The sequence below is a fragment of the Vulpes lagopus genome, chromosome 8, assembly GCF_018345385.1.
Source record: "Vulpes lagopus strain Blue_001 chromosome 8, ASM1834538v1, whole genome shotgun sequence".
Taxonomy (NCBI): Eukaryota; Metazoa; Chordata; class Mammalia; order Carnivora; family Canidae; genus Vulpes; species Vulpes lagopus.
Window position 1 is genome coordinate 87,973,183 of NC_054831.1, and position 18,312 is coordinate 87,991,494.

At 39.4% G+C, this 18,312-nt stretch overlaps 1 non-coding gene across 1 annotated transcript; it reads right to left on the bottom strand.

Annotated features, from left to right (window-relative positions):
• Positions 1-2,802: 2,802 nt before the first annotated feature.
• Positions 2,803-2,909, bottom strand: LOC121498291. The gene has a single exon (XR_005989688.1). It is a non-coding gene; the product is annotated as a U6 spliceosomal RNA (small nuclear RNA).
• Between the last annotated feature and the right edge of the window lie 15,403 nt (positions 2,910-18,312).

Here is an 18,312-nt window from a genome sequence, read left to right on the forward strand (position 1 = left end):
AAATAAATGTATAAAATCTATTGGACCAAACTCCTGTGCTGCAGGATGAGCTCATGCACATTGAAGAGGCAATGGGTCATTGTCTCAGCTCTGCCATCAACCACTGAACAACTCAGGATAGTCTTTCTCCCTCTCTAGGCCTCAGTATTCCCATCAGGAAAAAGATGTGAATGAGGCAGTTCCTCAGATATTCTGCAGCTGTTATCTTTTCAGAGACTAGGAGTTGTGGGAAGGGTTCCTGAATTCAAGACAGGCCACTACCAGTGAAGACGAACACTTGAGCAGATACAAAAGTAGCATGAGTTTCCCCCTCTGTGTTTCTGAATATAAAGACCTCCTATTAAATTTGATTACTTAATTAAGGTAAAAAATGTAGTTAAACCATAATGAATGATATATACCTTAAGTATTTTAATACATGTAAATGTTCATTGATTTCCCAATTTTTTTCCAAGAAAGGACCAAAACCCTTTCTTTGGTTTTGAGTCTGTTGATTGCAGTCACCTATTAGGAATTCTTCATGATTTTCAGTTTTGATTTGGTTAAAGGGGAGCAAGGATTTAAAAACCTCTGAGAAGCAATGTGACTTATAAAATTCTTCTTTATAGTTGTACCATTTTCTGATGGTCTCTCACCCACACCCTTATTGATAACATTTTCTAGTTGCTTACCTTTATCACGAGTCCAGAGAAGTCAACTTTTTTTTCAGAAGAATAAACACTGTTTTTGCCCTCACAGTTCATTAGTTAGTATATACATATTTTAGTTTTTATTTAAATTCCACTTAGTTTGGGACACCTGGGTGGCTCCGTGGTTGAGCGCCTGCCTTCAGCCCAGGGCATGATCCTGGAGTCCCAGGATCAAGTCCCACATCAGGCTTCCTGCATGGAGTCTGCTTCTCTCTCTGTCTATGTCTCTGCCTCTCTCTCTCTCTCTCTCTCTCTCTGTCTCTCATGAATAAATAAATAAAATCTTAAAAAAAATTCCACTTAGTTAACATATAGTGTAATATAAGTTTCAGGTGTACAACTTAAGTGATGCAACACTTCCATACAACCCTCTGTGCTCATCACAGTAAGTGCACTTCTTCATCCCCATCACTTATTTCACCAATCCCCCACCCACCTCCCCTCTAGTAACCATCAGTTTGTTCTCTATAGTTAAGAGTCTGTTTCTTGGTTTGTCTCTATTTTTCCCCTATGATCATTTGTTTTGCTTCTTAAATTTTACCTATGAGTAAAATCACATGGTATTCATCTTTCTCTGACTTATTTCGCTTAGCATAAAACTCTTTAGCTCCATCCACATCGTTGCAAATGGTAAGATTTCATTCTTGTTTAAGGTTGAGTAACATGCCATATATATAAATCACATATCTTTATATGTATATATATAATATATACATATTATATATAAATATATATGTCACATCATCTTTATATATAAATATATAAATTTATATACACTGGGGCTCTTTCCATAATTTGGCTATTGTTGATAATGCTGCTATAACTATTGTGGCACAAGTATCCCTTCAAATTCATATTTTTGTATTTTTGGGGTAAAAACATAGTAATGCAATTGCTGGATCATAGGGTAGTTCTATTTTTAAATTTTTGAAGAACCTCCATACTGTTTTCCAGGGTGGCTGTACCAGTTTGCATTTCCACCAATGATGTAAGAGGGCTCCCTTTCCTCTGCATCCTTGCCAACACTTGTTGTCTCCTGTGTTGGTAATTTTAACCATTCTGACTGGTGTGAGGTGATATCTCATTGTTGTTTTGATTTGCATTTCCCTGATGATGAATGGTATTGAGCATCTTTTTATGGGTCTGTTGCCCATCTGTATGTCTTCTTTGGAAAAATGTCTATTTGTGTCCTCTCCCCATTTATTTTAACTGGATTGTTTTTTGGGTGTTGAGTTTTATAAGTTCTTTATAGATTATAGATACTAACCGTTTATCAAATATGGCATTTGCAAACATCTACTCCCATTCTGTAGGTTGCCTTTTAGTTTTGTTGATTGTTTCCTTTGCTGGAAAAAAGCAAGAGCTTTTTATTCTGATGTAGTCCCAATAGTTTACTTTTGCTTTTGTTCCCCTTGCCTCAGGAGACATATCTAGTGAGAGGTTGCTATAGCCAAAGTCAAGGAGGTTACTGCCTGTGTTCTCCTCCAGGATTTTAATGGTTTCCTGACTCATATTTGGTCTTTAATTCATTTTGAATTTACTTTTGTGTATGGTGCAAGAAAGTGATCCAGTTTCATTCTTTTGCATGTTGCTGTCCAATTTTCCCAACACCATTTGTTGAAGGGTTTTTTTTCCCATTGGATATTCTTCCCTGCTTTGTTGAAGATTAATTGACCATATTGTGAGTTCATTTCTGGGTTTTCTATTCTGTTCTATTGATCTATGTGTTCATTTTTGTGCCAATACCATACTATTTTGGTTATTACAGCTTTGTAATATAACTTGAAGTCTGGAATTGTGATGCCTCCTGCTTTGCTTTCTTTTTCAAGGTTGCTTCGCTATTCAGCATCTTCTGTGGTTCCATGCAAATGTTAGGATTGTTAGTGCTAGCTCTGTAGAAAATGCTGTTGGTGATTTGATAGGGGTTGCATTAAACGTATAGATTGCTTTGGGTAAAATAGACATTTTATCAATATTTGTTCTTTTATTCATGAGCATGCAATGTTTTTCCAGTTCTTTGTGTTATGTTCAATTTCTTTCATCAGTGTTTTATAGTTTTCAGAGTGTAGGTTTTTTACCTCTTTGATATTAATAGGTATCTTATGGTTCTTGGAAAAATACGGAGTGCTTCACGAATTTGTGAGTCATCCCTGCACAGGGGCCATGCTAATCTTCTTCATATCATTCCAATTTTAGCATATGTGCTGCCAAAGCAAGCGCTCATTAGTTAATATTTAATTACATTACAAAATTGCAACCATATGTGTAATTGGCATGAGCAGGTTTGGGAACAAACACAATATGTGGTAAGTACAAAACTCAAATGGAGTCCATGGATGTACTAGAGTGAGGCATACTAGCTAGCTATTAGTCACCAGCATGCTGAGATAGTAGTTAACCCATTTGCTTAAGTCAGTTAAGTGGACTTGGATCAATAGGACTGCCCACTGAATGTTTTATCAATTCAGGCTATTTACAATAACCAAAACCAAATTAACAAACTTAGGCAAAGAAAGAAATTTATTGGATGGATCTGAAATGACTCAGACAACTGAAGGAAAAGCTAAATAACCAGTTCTCAGAAAGATGGGAGCTAGGGAAGCACTGGGTATCTTGAGAGCAGGCACTAATGGATAGTCTCTTTTGGGTGTACCACTGGATGACTCCAATGTTTTCTTATCTTTGTGTCACTCTGATTAAGATCTGAATGTCTACAAGAAGGACTCTCATTGACTTATATATCACATAGACTCTCCTCAACCAAGGAACGACAAACACTGGAAAGGATCCTCCCACAAGATTGCATACACTGGGGAAGGATCATTCTCCAGGAACAACCGGAGGAGAGGTCCTGTGATCAGAGGAGAGGGAATGTGCATGGTACCTGGTAAGTGTGGGCAAGGAATCACATTAGCCAGGGGGAGGTTTGGAGTGCTAAAAGTGAGGTCTGACTCTATCTAGAAGAAGGTAGAAGGCATTCAGAGTACAAGAAAACCCATGGCTACTGAATGTTGCTTTATGCTTTGAAACATATTTCCCAGCAGCTCTCAGGGGTTCTACCTTCTGGAGCTCTGAGTGAAATGTGACAATTTCCTCAACAACCTGATTGTTCCAGCTGAGAGTAGGTGTAGATGTCTGCATCCAGGCCTCAGTTTGTCACTACATGATCTTGGGTGAGCCATCACTTCTAAATACTCCAGTTTCTCTATACACAAGATGAAAGATCCTTCCAGATATAATGTTTTGTCATTTCTGTATCTGGACACATTCTCTTTCTTCATACTTCTGAGTATAATTCAGCAAAGCAGATACATCTCTATATTGTTTGTTGGAATTATTTTGCATGCCAATAAACATTAAAGTGAAAGCTGCACTTTGGTTTCAGTGGAACTGTATAAGATGTAAATATGGTGCTTAGAGACCAATTAAAATACCAATAAAAAGCATTAAAACACATACTGCCACTCATTTACACTAATACTAGCTAGCTGGGTAATACGCTAGACTTCTTTTTTCAAGTTGCTTTTCTATTCTTTTATAAAGATAAATACATAAGAGATTCTGCTTCTACCATGAATTCTTTTTTAATGGCTTCTCCACCTCCATCCCCAGTGACTCATTTTCTTATTCTATTTCATTTGTTTGCTTGTTTGTTTTTCAATATGCTGGGTTTGGTTTGCTTCCTTTCACTGACAATTTGAATGAAATTCTTAAAATGGTTTCTTGCAGTGTTCTGATGGCAAGAGATTGCCTTTAGTTGCTTTCAGAAAACCCCTCTGAGGTTAACACTGAGGATCTTATGCCCACTTGATGCTTTGTACCGTGATACTCCCAAGAACTCAGATTGTACTCCAGGGTAAAGGGGAGAAAACTCTACTACCTGGCAGGATAGGAGCTCAACACTGAAATTAAATCCAGTCACAAACAGAAATATTACTTGTGCCCCTGAGTTTATGGGCTGAGAGATATAGCTTACAGAGATTTGAACTTTATTTAGTTGATGAAAGGGAGCTAAGGCAAGTGACAAGTCAAATATTTATTTGAGAAAAGTCACTTTGGCAGCTATGTGGAAGATAAATTGAAAGGGAGAGGGAAGAGGAGGGGAGGCCAGTCAGGAGATTGCATCAACAGGCAAGACTGGAGAGAATACAGGGGAGGAAAGCTAACTCATCCTCTGCCCCTTCACCAAACGCATTTCCTTTCTGTTGGGATATATGTCTAGACTACATGTTCCAGGCTTCTTGCCAACTGGGGCAATGTTACTCAATTTGGACAAGGGGAACGTGGGCAGAAGTGAGGTAAAACTCCCACATGAACTTACTCGTGCCCTCTCTTCCCCAGTCCACTGGCCAGATGTGTAGACATGAGGGTGACCTGGTAACCATGTGTAGATGGAGGAGCCTCTGTGGGGCTGGGTCCCTGAATGACTTTATGGAGTACATACAAACGCACACACCCTCAACATGAGAGTAAGAAATAAATTGCTATTGTGTTAAGATGCTAAAATTTCCAAGTTCATTTGTGAATGCAGCTCATGTTATCATCACTATATAATTCCCGAAGTTCTCTGGTTAGAGTAGAGCCCAGTCCTCTGCATGCACTGTCATGAAACCACTCTGCCCTATCCACACCCTCCTTGTAGGGAAAAAATAGAAAAGGAGAAAGAAGAAAATACATGTTATACATCATTTCACCCTCTAGGGCTAAGTACTCTTAACAATCTGGTATATTTTCTTTCTTTTTTCCTGTAGAAAAAAAAAGGCTACCCTTTGTTCAGATATTAAATTTTTCATCCAGTGACTTATTTATTGATCCCACCTTCATTGTATGCCTGTGTGTCAGAAATTGTGCTCAATGTTAGGGATTACAAAAACAGACCTAACACAGTTCCTATCCTCAAAGAAAGTATAGCATCGTGGAGGAGAGAGATGCCTAAGCAGATAATGACATAGAAAATGTGTGAGCAGAATAACAGAGAAGGGAATTAAGGAAGCCAAAAAGAAGAGTCCCTAACATAAAAAAAAGAAGTTTATTGAGTCCTTGCTATATGTTAGGGACTGATCTAATAACCTTTCAGATATAAACTAATTTAATCATCATGACAATCCCATGAGATACATGTCCCAGTGTCTCAGGGTTGCAGGTGGGGAACTAAACCATAGAAATGTTCAGTAACTTGCCCCTTGTCCAGAGTCTTGCTGAGAGGGGGTTCAGCAGTTTGTGTGTGTGTATGTACATGTGCGTTCAGAGTTGACTTAGAAGAGTTTCAAAGATGGGTGGGAAGGACAGAGTTACATGTGAGAAACTACAAGCGGGATTGTGGTCACTTGGTGAAGCTGAGACAACAAGTGGCCCAGACCTTTGGGTCTTCCTACATTCCTAGTGGCCTAGACTAATTTCAGGATGTGAGGCTCTGTGGAGAATCTGACTCAGCTTACAAATTCTGCATAGGAGGAGGAAGACTGCTCTCTGGAGATCAGACTCCACTTGCTACTAAGTGTGACCCAAATGGTGTTCTGGAATCACAAATATTTGCAGCCCCTCATCCCTGGAGTCTGGAGCTGGTAGAAATGAAACAGGGCATGAAAAGAGAGATATGGGCCTCCTTCCTCTCTGATGATGAGAGCTGAAAGCTCTATCACATCCAGAGGGGACATGCATTTTCATAGACCCAAAGCCTAAATGCTGATTGAGGAATAAGAAGCCTGTGATACAGAATCCCTGGGTGGCTCAGTGGTTTAGCGCCTCCCTTGGGCCCAGGGCGTGATCCTGGGGTCCTGGGATCGAGTCCCACATCGGGCTCCCTGTAGGGAGCTTGCTTCTCCCTCTGCCTGTGTCTCTGCCTCTCTCTCTCTCTCTCTCTCTCTCTCTCTCTCTGTATCTCTCATGAATAAATAAATAAAATCTTTTTTAAAAAAAAAAGATGCCTGTGATACTTCATTGATGAAGTAGAGGAAGTGGTGACAATAGGGAGAGGGTGGGTTTTCAACACAGATCTGTGAACAAACTTGGCCTGAATCCATCCTTAAATCAGCTATAAGGCAGCCTCTCAACCTTGCAGACTTCATGCAAAAATCATGGAGACGAACCATCTTTAAAAAGCATGCACACCAAGTCAACCTTTTCTCCCCTTTCCTTTCTAAGTTCCATCCCTCATTTCATTCATGATTTTTAAATTAAAATTTGAACTTTCTCCACCAGGAGTCCCCTCCAGTGATACTCTTGCCTCTTCTGTAGGACACCAAAGGTCTGCTTTCTCCCTTGCCCCAAGACAGGCAAGTGAGGTAGGAATGGCTCTACTTCTGGAAATTTGTATATTCACCTTTTCTTGGCTACTGTAGATCTTACTTTGAAAGTAATCATTGTAATTGCATTATTTTGAGTAAGAGACCAGAACATCAATGGGCTACTATAAAATGCAGAATTTGGGGGGTGTGAAGAAACTCTAAGAAGCCATAGTCACTCCACTGCCCCAGAGGAATCTGGAAAGGGGGACCTGCATTCCTCACTTGAGCAGGGTTGGTCTTGAGTCATCATTATCCCAACATTAAGCAAGGCTGTAGAATTCCAGTTTCAATTGAATATTTATTATGTGAAGTTACCTCATGATACTTGCTATATTCTTTTTTTTTTTTTTACTTGCTATATTCTTACAAGGTTTTTCTTGGTTCATTATTTCCCAAAGTGTGTGGTGAATACATGCCCCACCTGCTGACATATGAGGTTGTTTAAAGTGGTTCATAGATAGAGCATTTAATAACACTGAATCACAGAAGGCAAACGTTATTCTCTTTTAAATGGTCTTTCAATCTCTGTTTGGGCTCCAAGGTAAAAGCCTCTGTGCTGGTGTGTCTTTAATGGCCTTCCAACCAGAGCTCATCTGCCTTATTGCTAAAGGAAGAGCAAACTTCAGTCAGGCAACAGAATATTTTTAATAGATTTCTTGAGGTATAATTGATATAAAACAAACTATGTATTTAAAGGGTATAATTTGAAACAACATGTATATCTACCTTGAGACCATTAGCACAATCAAGTTAATTAATATTTCCATCACCCCCAAAATTTTCCTTGTGACCCACAGTGATCTTTCCCTCCCACACTTCATCACTTCCACCTCTTCCCACATAGCTCTTGACCTGCTTTCTGCTACTATAGAGCGGTTTGCATTTTTGAGAGCTTTATGTAAATTGAATGATACAGTGTTTAATCTTTTTTTGGTCTCGTTGCTTTCACTTAATATATTTATTTTGAGACTCATCCAACATGACTGTTTGTGTCAGTAGTCCACTCATTTTTATAGCTGGGAAGTATTCCATTATAGGAATATACCACAATTTGTTTACCCATTTGCCTGCTGATGGACATTTGAGTTGTTTCCAGTTTGGGGCAATTACAAATAAACCTACTATGAACACTCATTTTTAAGTCATTTCAATTTCAGCCATTCTGGTAGGTATGTAGTCATATCACACTATGGTTTTAAATTACATTTTCCTAATGACTAATGATGTTGAACATATTTTGTTATGTTTTGTTTGCCATCTATTTACCTTCTTTGGGAAGATGTCTTTTCAAAATGTTTGCTAATTTAAAAAAAATTGTCTCTTTATGATTGGGTTTCAGAGTTCTTTATCAAACTTGGAAATGAGTACTTTATTAGGTCTACAATTTTCAAATATTTTTTCCCAGTCTGTGGCTTGTCTTCTCATTCTTTTAAGAGTATTTTGTAAGAGCAAAAGCTTTAAATTTTGATACATTTGTCCCATTTATCATTTACTTTTTCTCTTATATGTTGTGCTTTTCATGTCTTACTAAAGAAATCTTTGCCTAAGCCCAGGTCACAGAGATTTTTCTCATATTTTTTCACCAAGAAGTTTCATAACTTTAGATTTTATATTTAAGTCTATGATCCATTTTGAGCTGATTTTTGCTTATGGGATAAGGTATGAATTGAAGTTCTTTTTGGGTCGATACTCAATCGACCCATATTATTATTGAAAAGATTATACCTTCTCTACTGAATGACCTTCACACCTGTGTCAAAAATCCATCATTTGTCTATGTGTGGGTCTATTTCTCCTCTACTTTCATGATCAATATGCTTATTTTTATGCCACTACTACACTGTCTGGCTTGCCGTAGTTTTATATTGGTTGTTCTAGAGGTCCTTTGCATTTCCATATACATTTCAAAATCAGCTTGTCAATTTTAATCCAAAGACTTGGTAGGATTTTGTTTGGACTGCACCAAATCTATAGGTTAATTTGAGGAGAGCTGACTTCTTAACAATATTAAGCTTTCCAACCCAGGAGAAGCATCTCTCTCAATCTGTCTAAGTGATACCAAATCCAATGTTCTTCATCCCTTTGTGTAAATCCACAGTCCCGCCTTAGTATTTTTCTTCTTCCTGAAGGACTTGTGGTAATATTTTTTTCTTGGGCAGGTCAACTGTGATGAATTCTTTCAACTTTTGTAGGTCTGAAAATGTCTTTTTAATTAAAATTTTTTTATTATGTTAAGTGGTTTGATCTTTATTCTAAGAATGACTATAAACAACTAGTGGATATTTATTGTGGCTTTATTTTTGAAAGTTATTTTTCCTTGATAGAGGTTTCTAGGGTAACAGTACTGTCAGTACTTTAAAGATGGTGCCCCTATGTCTTCTTGCTTGCATAGTATTCAATGAGAAATACTCTGACATTCTTGTTTTTCTTCCTCTCTGTGTACCATGACTTTTTTCTTCTGGTTGCTTTTAAGATTTTCCTCTTTAATCACTGGCTTATAGCAATTTGATTATAATGTTCCCTAGTATAGTTTTCATTAAGTTTCTTAGATTTGTAAGTTTATAGCTTTTATCCATTTTGGAAAATTTGGGGCTATTATTAAGTATTTTTTTCTGTCCTCTTTTGTCTCTCATCTCCTTTATGGACTCCAAGTACAGATATACTAGGCTGCTTAAAATTGTCCCACAGCTAACAGATGCTGTTTTTGTGAAAAACAAAACTCTTTACTTTGCTTCCTTTTGCATCATTCCTATTGTTATGCCTTTAAACCCATGGATCTTTTCTTATTCAATATCTAATCTGTCATTGATCCTGGTATATTCTTCATCTTGAGCACTGTGATTTTCATTTCTAAAAGCTCAATTTTAATCTTTTTTAAAAAATTGTGTGATATGGTATTTTTAGTATCTTCTTTGTCTCCAGTTAACTTTTTGAAAATATGGAATAGAGTTATAATAGCTGTTTTAATGTCCTACTCTACTGATTCTAACACCAATGCCAGTTCTGGGTTGGTTTTGATTGATTAATTTGTTTTTCTCCTCATCAAAGATACTGTTTGTTAGTAAATTTTTAAGATTCATTGCAAAAACATTGTGAATTCCACCTTGTTGGGTGCCGAATATTTCTGTATTCCTGTAAATATAATTGAGTTTTGTTCTGAGTCACAATTAAGTTATGTGGAAACAGTTTGATCCTTTTGGGTTTTGTTTTTAAGATTTGTTAAATGACACCAGAGCACTAGCCACCCTAGGAATAATCATTCACCACTTCCAGAGGCAATATCTTCTGGGCTATCTACACAATAACTTGTGAATCATGAGGTTTTCCAATCTGGCTCATAGCAGCAGGCATGATACTTGGCCCTGTGAGAGCCCCAAGTCCTATTTCCTCTAGTTGTTTGAAGGATTCTTTCTCCATCCTCATAGGTTCCTCCTATTCATGTGCTGGGCAGTCTCTGCTGAGGGCTAAGGGGGAACTTCTGCATATCCCTGGGCCATTTCAATGTAGCTCTCTCCACTCTGATCTGTGTCTAGCCTGTTCTCCCTGGACTTTTAGTGACATGTGTTCTGTTCAGGGAGATTCCTGAGTTTTGCCCGGGTTCCTTCTCCTGTACTGCTGCTTGGATAGACAGTAAGCTGGAAAAACTGTCAGGGCTCACTTCACTGCTTCCGTTTCTCAGATATCACTGTTCTTTGTTGTCTGATGTCCAGTGTCCATTTCGGTTGATTGAGGCAGGAAGGTAGACATGGTTCCTACGACACCATCTTAGCTGGGAACAGAAATGTACAGCTGGAATTTTAATGGTACTGTTTTACTTCATTATATTTATTTCTATGGCTATCTTCTATTTATGATCATTGATATTGGTTTTCCATTTGGAAATGTAATTTTTTTGTAATGTAATTTTCCTTTTCAAGTAAGTCAGTTGAAGTGTGAAAAAGTGAGGTCAATTTTAAGAAAAATATTGAGTAAATAATATTAAGGGTAGTAAAGAGATATGACAAATAAAAGGGATGGGAGTTTGGGAAAAGATGCTCATGTACCTATAAGATCTAGGTAATGCTGGGTATTGTAATGTATTCATCAAAACCTGGCTCAGGAGGGTGGGCTCAAGAGGTCTACTGGCTTAAACCTATGGGTTTAAGGTTTATGCTTATGCGTGATGTCAGGGATCATAAAAGTCCTGATTTTCAAGAAGCCCAGATTTCATGGAAGTTTCCAGGATAAAAAATTTGCAGGGCTAGCTGATATAGCCTGTTTTTTTTTTTTTTAATGATGTTTATTCCAGATAAGTAGCACTTTCCATACAGGAGGTCCTCACTAAATAGTCTTGAAGGGAATTGACATCAGACACCATGCTAGGTAATGGTCAGTCCATTTACAGGCTTAAGAATTCTGAAAAAATTGAGGGAGCTCTCCAGTTTGCCATGACATATAAAAACAAACAGTTGACTGCTTTTTTGACTTTTTGGTTCGATGACAGGTCTTGCCAAATAAAGCCAGGACTATACTTTCTCATTCACATGAGTGACATATGCCAGCTGCTGTTGGCATAGTTGCTGTCACAGACACGGCAAATAAACCAGCTATGACCCCTTAGAGACTGGCTCCTCTAATTGATGGAGACAAAAATTGTTGTTCTGGCTTGATCTAGAGACTAAGCATGTAGAGAAAACCTAAATTTACTTCTGGCCTTGATATAAAGTCATGGGCTTTATATATATGTGCCACTGCCTGGCACAACTAAAAGTGCCATTCTCACAGCCAGCCTGCCCTATAATAATGTATCATACTTGCTGTTCTTGCTGTTGTCAGAACTCTGTCCCCAAAATAATATGCAAACACCAACTTCTGCAGAAGCCAGTAATGATACGGGTTTATCAACCTAGAAGGTCAGCCTGTATTATAGAGCAGACAGTTTTGGCTGATTAGAAACCTCAAACAGTGATAACAACTCGAACATCTATTACTGTTTAAAACAAAACAAGAAAAGCCAGCAGCTCTCTCTCCTGTGACGTATTCCTGGAGGGTACAGTCAGAAAGTTGATTGCATCAGCTTGTCCAGAATCACAGGCCTGTGGCACCAAGCATTTGCCTACTTGTACTTGCACCTTGCATCAGGAAGTGCAAAGGAACACAAAGGCTGTGTGGCAGGACAGGAAAGGCAGAGAAAACAATGAGGCTGGGTAAGGATGGTACAGCCAAGGCAGGGAAGGCTGTGGAGGCAGAGAAGCCGGGTTTGAAACTGTGACCCAGGCAGGTTTGTTGATCCCTCCCTAGATTCAGTTTTCTGTCTGTAGAATAGAGGAAGTAACTTTACCTCACAGGTTGTTGATGATTAAATCGTATAATAAACACAAAACCCTTTTAAACAAAAATTCACTGTGGAAATACTGAGTATTAATTACACTCATAGTTAGACCAGCTTATTATTTTTTTTAGATGTATATCTTGAAAATGGTAGAAACTTGTAGAAATTGAAAATCTTTTGTGTTCCTGAAATGCTGTGAATGTTGGGAGGACAATACTGTGGGCAGGAGGGCAGCCCAGGTGGCTCAATGGTTTAGCACCACCTTCAGCCCAGGGCCTGATCCTGGAGACCCAGGATCGAGTTCCACGTCGGGCTCCCTGCATGGAGCCTGCTTCTCCCTCTGCCTGTGCCTCTGTCTGTCTGTCTCTCACTTTCTCATTAATAAATAAATAAATAAATAAATAAATAAATAAAATCTTTAAAAAAAAATACTGTGGGCAGGAAAAGTTCAGGTACTGAAGACCCAGGTTTGCTATGTCCACTTCCCAACTAGGTGATGCTCAACAGTAAAAAGGAAATCTTAAGAGTGGCTCTTTGAGGGGTTACTGCAAAATTAAATGAGATAAATGAGTTAGGCTATACCATTATTTGGGATTATCTGTTCTGAACCAGAGAGAGAAAAATAGTCTCATGAATAACGTCTCTCATGCAAAGACTCGCTTGAAGATCTGAAATGATCTGAATTTAATGGAAGAAATTATATGCTCACAAGTATGGCTATTTCCATAGGATAATTTCTAGTGATATTTAAGAACTATCTATATTATAGATACCTCACTACCCATAGCCATCTCACTTAAAGCAAATTCTGTCCACCACCCAACCTCTCGTATCACCAAGCACTAAATTATTTTTTGCCTTCCTGGAGAAGCACATCCTTCTGTGTCTGTCATCTGTGCAGTCTTTGCAGTCTCCCATATGTTGCACACACAAGTGAAAACCCCGCGCATTGTCCTTTTCCAGCAGGGATAACACAATCACCTATTTCTTGTAAGCATGCAACTGTTCAAATGGTTCAGACTCCCTTTACTTTAGGGTGTCAGGCAGCTATTAAATTTTCTTTTAGAAAAAACATTTTTTTAAAATTTCATTTATTTATTCATGAGAGACAGAGAGAGAGAGAGAGAGAGAGAGAGAGAGAGAGAGAGGCAGAGACACAGGCAGAGGGAGAAGCAGGCTCCACACAGGGAGCTGGACATGGGATTTGATCCCGGGTCTCCAGGATCACGCCCTGGGCGGACGGCAGCAGTAAACCGCTGAGCCACCCCGGCTGCACAACTATTAAATTTTCACTCTGCCATCAGCCTTTTCCCCAAGGACCAGTATGGGAAACTTTCTCCCCTCCCTGTGAATTGTGCTGGGCTTATTATTGAATTTTCTGCTGGCGAATGAGGAAATCAAGGAGACATGAGGTGATTTCAAAAGTACATGTTCCCCATTCTTTTTGGCAGAGCCTAAGGGGAGAGAAGGAACAACTAGATTATTTTAGGATTTTATTTTAATAAGAGAAAATTAGTAGTCTCTACAGAATGACTCGCTTTTGAAAAAAAATTCAAGTTATAGTAATTTCAGTGATTCAAGTAATTAGGAAGTTAGGTTTGTCATCAGTGAAAATAGCAGCGGAAACCTCCAGGACCTGGGGTTCATAGCAGGAGGTAAAAGGAAGTCAGGTTCCAAGTGATGAAGCCATGTGCCCCGTGAGGTATAACCACATTTGTCCCATCTTGCAGGACGGAAGATTTTCTGCGGGGCTGTGATTCACATCTGACCTCTACGCCTCCCAGCACAGCAGCATAAACTGTTACTCCCTTGAGTATCTTCAGACTAGGTCCAGAGTGGCAGTTTCTTATTACCATGCTCCAGGCACTGAGCAGGACATTCTACATTCAAAATTTACTTAAGCCTCATGATACCACTGTGAAGAGGCATTCTTTTTTTTTTTTAAAGGTTTTATTTATTTATTTGAGAGAGAGCATGAGTGGAGAGGAGAGACAGAGAGAAGGGGGAGAAGTAGGCTTCCTGCTGAGTGGAGAGCCCAATGCTGGGCTCGATCCCAGGACCCTGAGATCATGAACTGAACTGAAAGCAGATGCTTAATGGACTGAGCTACCCAGACACCCTGTGAGGAAGCATTCTTATGTCCCTATTTTGTTGAAGGAGAAATGGAGTTGGGAACAGGAAGTAGCATGTTCCCTGATGACAGGTAGGGAGTGGTAGGGAATGCAAACCAGGTCTGTGCTCTTCAGTGTTAGGGTGTGAGGCCTTCCTAGAACCTGCAGCCCTACTTACTCTATGAGGTTCAGCTGGAGTGCCCCTTTCTACAGAAAGTAAATATTTGTTAAACAAATCTCAAAACTCTCCTTCTTTTAAATCATTGGTAATATGCTACCATCCCACATTCATTTCTATGTCCACAGCACCTGTATTGTGCTTAAATCTCTGATAATCTTTTCAGAGCTTTATCTTAACCAGTTTAACACTTTACCAAATGTAATTCACCCACCCATCCATCCATCCATCCATCCATCCATCCATCCATCTATCCACTCTTTCATTCTTTCAATAGCCCTTAATAAATATATACCGACCACCCCGCACTCTCTAGGTACTGATTTAGATGCTTGGAATATATGGTGAAAAAAAAAAAAACAGACATGATTCCTGCCTTTAGCATGCTTATAGTCTAGCAGAAGAGAGAAGAAAAAGTAATTTTATATATATATATATATATATATATATATATATATATATATATATATATATATACAACTTGTGCCAATAAAGACAAGCAGGAAATTGTGAGTGTACCTGACAGGTGGTCCTGACTTCGGGACAATTGGAGGGACCTCTCTGGGGAAGGGCTGTGGGCCAAGAGTTGAAGGATGAGCAGTAACAGCTATTACTGAGTGTTTACTATGTGCCAGGCTTTGTTCCGAGTGTTTCACATAGTAACTCCTGGAATTCTCAGTGCAGCCCCACCTGTGATTTCCCAGAACCAGTCTTGTCAACCACTACCCCATGTGTTGCCTATCGGTGAAGCAGAGTGGAGGCATTCCAGAGCAGGGGTAGAGGCTGCAGAGCAGTTGGAGGTGGAGGCACAGAAAGCGGAGGGGGGTGTGGCTTTGGATGAAACCAGGGAAGTGGGAAGGCCAATACTGAGTGGCCCCACTTCGAGGAGTTTTGAGAAATCATTGTAGTTTTTTTTTAATAGGCTAGGTGACCTAGCCTATTAAATGACCTGATTCGATGTTTGTTTTCAAAGATCACTTTGGCTGCTGCGGACACTGGCATGTGGGAGAGCAGGGTGGTGTGAGGAGACTGGCTGGGACACCACTGCTGTACCCCAGGGGCCAGAGTGGACTTGCGTGGTAGCCCTGGAGATGGAGACACACGGACAAGATTCAAGTATAAATGGGTAGCCTGGTATTCGACTCCAGTTATATGGACAAAATTCACCTAGATTTACATGCTAAATAGTTTTTTTTTTACATTTATATTCACTCTGACTTGCTTTGGTCTGCGTCCTCAAGGCCCTAAGGGATAAGCTTTTCACTCCTTAGTTACAAGTCCTGCTGGAAGGGAAATTTGAGAGGTGGTATTTATTACAATCCTAGATCCCTCAAGGGCTTCAGGGCTTGAGAGGCATACAACCAACCTGCAGGCAGCAGGACTCCACCCCTTGATAAACTGGCTGATGTTACTTGCCATTGAACCCAGGAGCTGAGAAAAATTGAATTCAGCCAGCCGGGGACTTTGGCTGGGTCAGTGCTTAGGTTTGCAAATTAAAAACAAATGCCATAAATCCTCTAAGTGCTGAGGACAGGTTCAAAGGGTGATTTCAAAAGATTTTTACAACTAAGAAGTAAAAGTCCCGTTGTGATAACACGCCCATAAACATATGAGAACCACATAGGCTTAACATATTAAGCTACTCTTGAAATTTTTAACCTAAATGGAAAAGTGCTAAGGGCCAAACATTCTTGTTTGCAATTATGACAAGATTTCATTGGGGACTGGATTAAAAAGGAAATCAGAAACGAAAGATCCCCCCCTAGTTCATACATGTGACTACATCGCGCATACGCACACAGTCTACAAATGAAGTAGACAAGTGAGGCATTCATCCACCTAATTATTATCTCCAATATTATTCCCTCAGATGCCTGAGGTAAGACATGTTTTTGATTTTCTGGCAAATACGTCGTTTTGTTTTGTTTCAGGAAGGTAGTGTCTGAATTTGAGTCATTGAGCAAGGGTACGTTAAATCTAATTCAGAGTGACTGAATTGTTTGGGGGCTGAAAGAATATTATTACTAAAATACGGAAGCTGGGAATGGTGTTTCTGGATGTCCATACTTGCAAATACAGGGCATGGAGAATTTACAAAGGATCAAGTGTTTCTTATTGAGCTACATCCCTAAGGCCACAGTACATGTGACCGCAGTTGTGAAGAGTTAGGCAGAGCCTCACTTCCTATGAGGGCGAGCACCCAGTAAGATCTCCAGGAATGAGCAAAACCCCACATGAAGCCAAGTGTTTGTGAGTGTAAGCCCTTTGGGAAACATGTCCCATGTCACACAGGCCTGTTAGGAGACAACACAGCGAGCTCCATTTTAGGGCTAGAACAAGAAAAGAGACTCAGCGAGCACTCTACAGCAGTGAGACTCCTTTGTAGTTTCCTGGCTCAGACCTCAGTTCTCAGGTGTGAACCTCAGGTGGGCACATTTGCAAAGACACGCCCTTCTTCCTTCTCCTTCCTCCTCCTCTTTCTTTCGCCCTTACTTCCTCCATCCGTATTTCTGAAATGCTTCTGTGAACAATACTGTGGCAGTCACAGCTCAGAGAACCAAGCCAATAAGCCAAGCAACCCAAGCCAAAATCAAAACAAAACCATTCCTAGAAAAAAGTAGAGAATAATTTCTGAGCCAAACTTTAAAAAGGGCAAGCCAAAACTCCAATAATTGGGGGTAATTGTGGTTTGTTTTGTCTGTTTGACTTAATTAGCTGACGAATGTCCTTATTGCTAATTATATCTGGGAGGCAGTGCCCCAAACCATAATGTATCCCTGCCCTGGCTGATTTGGAGCAAGTTGCTTTACCTCCTTGAGTCTCCATTAGAAAATTTTCCTTAATTATACATATTTTATTTATATTATACAACTGTCCTTAACTAAAAAAAAATTATGAAAGTGCTGTGAAGGCTGGAGGACATATCTGCTCTCAGGAAGAACCTCAGGAAGAGTCTGTCAGTGTTATCCCTAGGGCAACACTTGAAATGGGATTTATAAGTGTAGGAGGGAAGGTGGAAAGGATTTCCAAGGAACCAACATTTGCTAAATGTCTACTGTGTGCCAGTGCATTCGCCAGAAAGGAAAATCTTCTCTGCATGTTGGCCATGACACCAATGTACTTTCCTTGAGCCCCAGTGAGTGGGCAGGTCCCTGAACCAAAGAACAGGGTTCTCTCTAACACCCTACTTGGAACATACATTTTCTAGTTACTGAGAGACCTCAGATAAAGCATTCAATCTCCTTGACCGACAGAGAGAGGAAGGGGTACTAATTTCATCAAGCAGAAAGTCTCACTTTGGAGTTATTAAATCTTTAACACATCTTTTACACTGTGATCTCCATTTTTAACTAAAAGAAGCAGGTCGCCTTTGTTAGACAACTGACTAGCTAGAGTTGAACTTTTTTCAATGTTTCTTTATGGTGATTCCTTTATAATTAAAATAATAACAACATAAAGTTTTCTTTTAAATCATTTTAATGAAAATGATTTAAAAGAATAATGAGGGATGTATGGGTGGCTCAGTTGGTTTAGCATTTGCCTTTGGCTCTCTGTGCTCTCTCTCTCTCTCTCTCTCAAATAAGTAAATAAAATCTTATAAAAAATAAAAGAATAATGAGTCAATATTAAGCAATTGTGATAAAGACATATGTGGATCATAGGAGTTGGGATGCTGATGTGGCAACAATCATGGCTGTAGTATTACAGTGACTGATGTTTGGGAGCTACTAAAGGG